Source organism: Homarus americanus, unplaced genomic scaffold (genome assembly GCF_018991925.1).
Source record: "Homarus americanus isolate GMGI-L3 unplaced genomic scaffold, GMGI_Hamer_2.0 scaffold24922, whole genome shotgun sequence".
Taxonomy (NCBI): domain Eukaryota; kingdom Metazoa; phylum Arthropoda; class Malacostraca; order Decapoda; family Nephropidae; genus Homarus; species Homarus americanus.
In genome coordinates, this window is record NW_024722610.1 from 1,345,092 (window position 1) to 1,353,487 (window position 8,396).

Here is an 8,396-nt window from a genome sequence, read left to right on the forward strand (position 1 = left end):
TGGGTGTAAAGGGTGTACTTGACAACAGTTGGTTTGTTCGGCAACTCTAACTCTCAGTTGTTTAGTTTGACCGACACAGTATGTACAGTATTTGTTATTTGTATGTATGGTGTTTTTTGTGTTTTTTTTTTTTTTTATGTTTTTAAGTATGTACGGACACTGCCAAGCCCAATAACACGCATATTAGTCTGAGGAAAACGTGAAAGATATTATGTTTACAATATCCTGAAGGTCACAGGGGAGGGTCAAGGCGATAAATGACCTCATTCCCAGTTCTCAAGTAAAGGCGTCGTAGGAAAGCGAAACTCTGAGGGAATATTTCTCCTCCACTTGGAACACCATTGTGACGTTAATAGTTGTTCCTTACACCAGTCAGGGGGAAATTGTAAAACGTTGAAATTGTGTAGAAAATATTTTCTTTTCAGACTGGCGAAAAATAGTAACATCTTATAATTATGAGTTGCCAGGTTACTTTATTCGGGTAGAGTGAATTTACTAGTGGTTACCAGTGAGGTTCAATTGCATGTATTATCCACCACGTCTATGTAACAATTAAATATAATTTGCTCAGGGAGTACAAAATATCTGTATTCTTCATTTATATATGGCGAAAACATACACATTTAGTCCTATATTCTGCGTATACGAAAATGTGTGTATAAACTGTATGTTCATATAATTCGTACATATATAAATATACATTGGTCCATTGAAAAGGGAGGCAGGATTAAAGAGGGGCTGGGATAATCTATTAGATTTACGAGGAGAGAGAGAGATCCTTCACACACACACACACACACACACACACACACACACACACACACACACACAAACTTCATTACCCTTCCTTTACAACACCACTATTCACCTCGCCCTCACACAGCATCTCAACACCCTTCCTTTGTCACACTGCTTTATCTCTCTCATCACCAGCCCGGGGGGGAGGAGGAGCCATCAACCGGGTTCTGTACACTGGAGTGGTTTGACGAGAATTTAGTGAGGAGAGAACACCTTGGTTATCACCTTTGTTACAGTGTATAAGGAGGAATGGCGAGTTGTTTTGTCCACCTGGGTGATGAAAGTTATATTTATCTCGGACGGTATACATTACATACATACAAACATACATACATACATACATTCATACATACATACATACATACATACATTCATACATACACAGGTATATGGTTTTATATATGGTAGATGCGTGTAGACAGTGTGTATGTGTGTGTGTGTGTGTTTAGATATGTATGTGTATAACTGTGTACTTGGATTTAAGGATGAGTGTATGAGCCATGTACTTTATTGACATACACAAGTAATCATACAATTCAGATAATGTTTTGGTTTTAGAATTATAAGTTGCGTTTTTATTATAATTATCATTGTCTGTAACCCCTTCCATATATTCATCACCATAAACTTAAAGGGAACTCTGTAAACTCCTTGACAAGTACGTGTGTAATGGCATTGTACTAAGACATAATATCATTTCTCCCTCTACCCATTTATCTGACATCTTGGGATAATTATTCAGAATTGCTTTCTTTCTCTCCAGGGCCCTTGACTCACTACCAGATCAGCACCAGGTAAGAGGGGGTCGTTGTCTCGTAAGAGGGAATAAGAGAAGAGGGGATCCCACTTCCCTCTTCTTCACAGGGGTAATTTATGATAACAGCTGCCACTTGAGATACCGCTGGTGATGACAATTCTGAGGGTCGTGTTATATTTCTTCACTGTAATTAACACATTATTGAACAACATAACGGGGTGGTTTATCTAATTACAATGTCACTCTCCATATAAATATCTTGGACTTACTAACATAACCTTAACTTATCTAATATGGGGTGAATCTTTTAGTGAGATGGATTTTGTTGTAGTCAAGGATCCTTCATCTTTGTATACTCCTGCCCTATATACGCGCGGATTCTAATTTTCAGGGAGGTGCGTTGATTTGAGCTGATTTGTCTGACAATAGGATACTCATGAGATAACTATAAACTGTAGTGTGAAGAACTCATAAAAAGGTTACTCATATCACTTCAGGCAGAGGGAGAGTCGGTATGTTCGTCTGGTTTAGTATCCATAAGAGGATTTTATTACCTATTGCATTCAGGTTTACGGTATCATCCCCTCTACGTTCGTCTTCTTCATCACCTAAGCTTACGTCCCACTAACACACCCCTCCTCCCCTCTCCTCCCAAGTCATCATCTTCCACCCACCTCAAGACTCCCCTCCCTCCCTCCCTCCCTCCCTCAGTTAGCTTCCATCGACCACCAATCAACTTCCAGCACCAAAGACCCGGAGCCCTCTGATCAACCAGTTAGTTTCTAGCACCAAAGACTCGAGCTCTCCAATCAGCCAATTAACTTCCAGCACCAAAGACCCCAAGCCTTCCAATCAGCCAATCAACATCGCGCTTCAGCCGCCATCATCATCATCATCCTTACGGGAGTCATTACGGGCTGGCGGAGGAAACACCAAAAAGTGTTGATTGCTCCCGCTGGCGCATTCGAGTGCCCGCCCAAGCTGACGATGTTGAGCGTTCAAGCGGGCGCTATTCCGTGCTCGTTTTGGTATTATTAAGTATTGGTGCTGTTGAATGTCTGTATTGGCGCTCTTTCGTGGTAGCGTTGTTGTGTGCTCGTGGTGGCGTCGTTGTGTGCTTGTCCTGACGCTGTTGTCATATTACGAATTTTTACCTCACATGCTACTACGCCATTCCTCAGGGACACAAAACTTGCCGATGTTGTTAAAGAAGAACTAGAACCTTCAACTTCAACGGCAGATCTATAAGTACATGCTAGTTACTTGATGCCGATAAAATATTAAAATTATTTGATGGTGTGTGTTTGTGTGTGTGTGTGTGTGTGTGTGTGTGTGTGTGTGTGTGTGTCCATCCATCACGCACTTTCGTAATCAGTCAAGATGGATAAGAAATTGTACACCGATATTTGCGTGTCCTTGTGAACAATCCCCCTATGTTTTTGTCTCAGAGTTTCTACATAACCAAAACAACAGCTCGATATTGTAAACCGTTAAGTTGTATAAGTTTATGATATCGTAGAAAAACAATAGAAAAGTTATCTTAAACCGATTATTGACTCCGGGAAACCAAACTCGTATGAAAAAAAAAAAACATTCGAGAAAAATATAATCAATCAGGTGAGACATGACGAAAATTGATGTGAGTAAAGACAGTGAAAAAATCTCATAAATTCTGACAATAAAGACCAAAATGACTATAATGGAAAAAAAATAGATAGAAAAATATTATATAATCCAGTATACTATATAACACTATCACACACTATAATTCACTACACTATGTCACACTATCACACTATATCACACTATCACTTCAATACAAAATGTTCCAGGGTAGTTGTATCCATGTAATATCATAATCACGTGTCTCATAATACCGCGCACAACCCTACCATTATATACTGCAAATTAGAGTCTAAACTTTACCTCTTTATCAAAATAATCGCTTGGACCCATTAGCCAAGTACTGCAACAAAAACCAAAAAAAAAATTAGATAAAATAACTTACAAAAAATATATATACAAGAGGATGTTTTAAGAATCTAGTTATTGTCGTTGTGTTGTTAAGGTCGGGTTTATATATCTCTTGGTTTAATGACTCTCTTAAACTCTTGAACTGAAACTCTTGGGAAAAGTAAAACGTCTGGGTTTATGGGTTTGGTCTTTACCTCGAGTATGTACGTGTGTGTATTGTCAACTTTGGGTGTTTCTGAACCAGGTGTTCCCCAGGGTCCATATGTGTGTGTGTGTGTGTGTGTGTGTGTGTGTGTGTGTGTGTGTGTGCCAGACTGGACCCATAACAACCCAGAGAGTTTATATATCAAGTAATTTATGATGATTGATCAATTAGTGTTATTATAATTTATTAACCTCATACGTTTTAAGGATCTTTAGTTGTTGAAGAGTAGTAGTACCATGACCACTCCCTTCCAGCCTTGTGACTAAACTATTGCACACTCCGTCAGCCAAAGCTTAACACCCAAGGTCATTTTCGCCTAAATGAAGCAAAAAATATCCCCCAAATGAGGTGATTTTTCGTGTCCAAATGAAAGTTTTTCACCCAAATAAAATGCGCCCGAGACATATTATCCAAATCTACTTGTGTTTCTATATAAATACCTGTAGTTGTGATTGTACAGATGTGCGTGTGTGTGTGTGTGTGTGTGTGTGCGTGCGTGCGTGCGTGCGTGCGTGCGTGCGTGCGTGTGTGTAAACCATTGTAAAATGTTGTAATAGAATTATTTTCCTAATACATGAATTTTAGGACGGACATCACCAACAACTCATACACGCAGGGAAGTCATCTCTTGACATGACTTAATATATCCGTATAAACCACTTCAAAGGTTATAGCCAGGTAAACAAACTGTATCGGAATCCTTTAAATGCTAAAGTGTGTGTGTGTGTGAGTGTGTGTGTGTGTGTGTGTGTGTGTGTTTATCAATAAAATTCAAACTTCACCTCTAAGCAAAAAATCACCTTTACACTCTGAACTATTGTGTGGACTTCGTGACCTTCAACAGCACAACCCGTAATTAATACTCGTAGCCATAATGATAAAGGGATATTCAATAAGTTTTACACTTCGTATTTATATAATTGACCGTAGTATTTATTATTTTGCTCAAGTAACTATATTGATCTCACTAGGGGTTGACCGAGGAGGTGTGTGGGGAGGAGGGGGTGTGGGAGGAGGGGTGTGTGGGAGGAAGTGTGTGGGGAGAGGGGGGTGGGAGAGGGTGTGGGGAGGAGGGGGTGAGGGGAGGTGTGGGGAGGAGGGGTGTGGGGAGAGGGGGTGTGTGGGCGAGAGGTGTGGGGGGGAGGGGTGTGGGGCAGAGGGGGTGTGGGCAGAGAGGGTGTGGGGGAGGGGTGGGGAGAGGGGGGTGGGGGGGAGAGGGGGTGTGGGGAGAGGGGGTGGGGAGGAGAGGGGTGTGGGAGGAGAGGGGGTGTGGGGAGGAGAGGGGTGGGGAGGAGAGGGGTGTGGGAGGAGAGGGGTGGGGGAGGAGAGGGGTGGGGAGGAGAGGGGGGGTGGGGAGGGAGGGGTATGTGGGGAGAGGTGTGGGGGGAGGTGGGGGTGTGTGGGGGGAGGTGGGGTGTGGGGGAGGTGGGTGGGGGGAGGTGGGGAGGTGGGTGTGGGGGAGGTGGGTGGGGGGAGAGGGGTGTGGGAGGAGATGTGTGTGGGGGGAGAGGTGTGTGGGGGGGGGAGAGGTGGGGGCGAGAGGTGTGTGTGGGGCGAGAGGGGTGGGTGTGGGAGAGGGGGTGGGGGAGGGGTGGTGGGGGAGAGGTGTGGGGAGAGGTGTGGGGGGAGAGGTGGTGTGTGGGGGGAGAGGGGGTGTGTGGGGGGAGGGGGCTGTCGCTTGTCTTTTGTTTTCATTTGTTTACCTTCTGACTTCCTAAAATTCTCCTCGAACTTGAGAAGGTATGTGTTCATCAAGAAGGAATTTGAACAAAAAGAGAGGAGAGGAAGAAGGGGAGGAGGAAGAAGGGAGAGGAGTGGATAAGAGAGGAGAGGAGAGGGAGAGGCACTGGTACACCCCTCGCCACTATAAACCCAGATCATAATTTTTGTTCTCCAATATCGAGGTTGCCAGGTAATGCACAACACAATTCCGGAAGTAATAAGAACTATGTAGGAGCCTCAGGGTCTTCGAGGACACACCATTATTATTTTTTCATCATTTAAAGAATTCCAATACATTTTATCCGGCAATACAGTGAACCCGGATACAGCTGGTGAGGTGATGTATGATGATAAAGAATATAAAAGACTGGCTCCAGCTAGCAATTGCCCTTGATTGCATTTGTGCAACAAAATGAAAAATATTGACTTGCAACTAAATTATGTTTAGAAATATGTCTACCAGGAGACTTCGTTATTGATTCTAGATGCTTTCCGTTACACAGTAGTCGGACATCAATGCAATAGTGTAATAAAGTAAATAACAATAAACATCAAAGTCAAATGTATGTCGTGAAAAGATTTGCAACAAGAAAATTTCACAGCCACGATTATAGAGTAAAAATATCTAGCAATACCCGACTGAGAAAATGTGGATGGTAACTGTATGCAGAGTTATCCCTTTGAAATAACACTGATGATGCCATGTAAGATGATGTCTATATTAAGGTGTTAGCCGATTTGTAAGGGATTTCTTATGGCGAGGAAAATTTGATCGAAAATTCTCATACTCGGATTACTAGAACTGTTTGAGGAAATATGATGGTTAGATTTGTCTCTCCCTCTCATCTTTCTCTCTCTTTGTCTATCTCTCTATACTTCTTTTTCATAACTATCTATCTTTACTTTTCTTTCTTTCTCTTCTACCATTTATTCTTTCTCATTCTCTCACTGTCTCTCTATTTCTCTTTCTTAACCCAATCACTGTTTAGCTCTCTTCCACCTTCTCTCTTTTTTACTCACTCTCTTTTCCTCTCACCATCGCCTTTCTTCTCCTCCTCTCATAAACGCAACATCAGAACACACCTCACCTTTCAACTCGAGTTAATCTACCCGACTATGATAAAGACCTTCATAAATCCCACAAGCTCGTAAGGGGAGGGTAATAGGTTCCATCTATATATAGTGTATAAATAGGGAATCCAATCCTCTATGAAAACTGATAGTGGGTCACATAAGCATAACTACACATTAAGGACATAAAGGCTATAACGTACTTTATATTAAGCAGGTACAGAGTCGGTAATGAACACGTAATCAGGTGTGCTTGTGAAGGGTTAAACAACACTTGGATAGTATATAGCTTATTCTGCACCATTATGATGTTAATTACCATATATATGACCTATAGAATCAATACAAATGTTCTCAGATTAACATAATGGGTTTGGAGTTAAATATATTATCAGGTAACGATTTTAAACCTTTACACTATATAGAGAAAATGTTATTAAAATGTCTTGCTTATTTTCCGAGCGTTATTTTTTTTTCCTGTTTCTCCAACAACCAATTATCGAACGGGAGAAAAAAACAAAAACAAAAAAACATAACGCTATGACCCTAATGGCAGCTTATTTTCAAGTAAGTATTTCCAGTCATAGTCTTACGATATGTTAAGAATTTATAACACAAGAAAGACGACATTTACCGAAGTATCTTTTGTTATTTTAAAGCCTTGTGACTCATATACTGACGCCATAAAGTGTTCTATTACCTTTAATTAGCAAAAATATTCCCAGGTAATCGAGCTATTAGATAAATTTAATGTTCGAATACTTTTTGTGGTCCAAGTATTCCCACGTCACTCAATTAACTATAGAGAGTAAAAATATGCTACCATTCCTGGTGATAATATTCTGATACTGTACTTAATTACACCATTAAATATTGCACCATAACAACATCTGTACACCACCAATATCAGCACCACCAAAATGTGTACTAAATTCTAAGTCTTCCTCCACCACACACGCACCACACCACACCACCCACCGGTCCCCCCAAGACGACAGGTGTCTCAGGTGATGTATGCTGACAACTTAGGCGAGCTCACCACTTAATTGGACTATCAAGACGCGGAGACCAACCCTGTGTGTGTGTGTGTGTGTCGAGTCACCCGGCGCCCCAGGTGGTACACCGTCTGTGGGGGGTGAAGGATTACACCGACTTGTCTCATTTTATCTTTATCTGTCTCTGTCTCTGTGGTATTCCTTGTTCCTCTTTGTGTGTGTGTGTGTGTGTGTGTGTGTGTGTGCGTTTGTCATAGTTAATAGCGCTCTCAGCTCTACACCGAGAAACGAGACACCAACAGCCCACGAGGGACACGCTGAGTAAGCATTATGGGAGTAACGAGGCTGGCTGGCTGACTGACACATAACTCACAAACTGATCTACCCCGGTGGCAAATTTGACTCCACAATGTTTACCTACTTTACATAGCTGCATCATCATCCCAGAGAAGAATATATTGGTGGTAAGGAAGAACTAATCTTACAATATAGAGTAACTTTTCCCTACAGTCATGTTTCCAAGGCAAATTACCTTTCACTTTGAGAGATTACCAAGCCGCAATAAAGATGGAACCTTTGTATGTACGTATGTATGTATGTATGTATGTATGTATGTAAAGAGGGCATCATCCTCCCTGAACAAATTCCTGTATTGGACAAAGAAAACATAAAACCCATATAAACATTATCAACCAATTACTGTAATAATGTTTATTGTGTTGCCGTTAAATATAATGTTGTTGTGAAGTTTTCCTTATGACTATTGTTGTGTTGTTTTTTGGTTAGGGTGTTTTGTATCACTCTTGTGTTACTATGAGCTGCGTTACTGTGAGCTGTGTTACTGTGAGCTGTGTTACTGTGAGCTGCGTTACTG

General features: G+C 41.5%; 1 protein-coding gene across 3 annotated transcripts in view; it reads left to right on the plus strand.

The window, feature by feature from the left end:
* The window catches only part of LOC121862868 (hemicentin-1-like), an 82,048-nt gene that overhangs the window by 35,606 nt on the left and 38,046 nt on the right, over nucleotides 1–8,396 (plus strand). For 2 of the 3 annotated variants that reach the window (XM_042361218.1, XM_042361216.1), the window contains exon 2: nucleotides 1,562–1,592. The exons of the other annotated variant lie outside the window; for it this stretch is intronic. The gene's annotated coding sequence lies outside the window, so the exon portion shown is untranslated. The remainder of the gene's footprint in view (nucleotides 1–1,561; nucleotides 1,593–8,396) is intronic. 3 annotated transcript variants of the gene reach the window in all.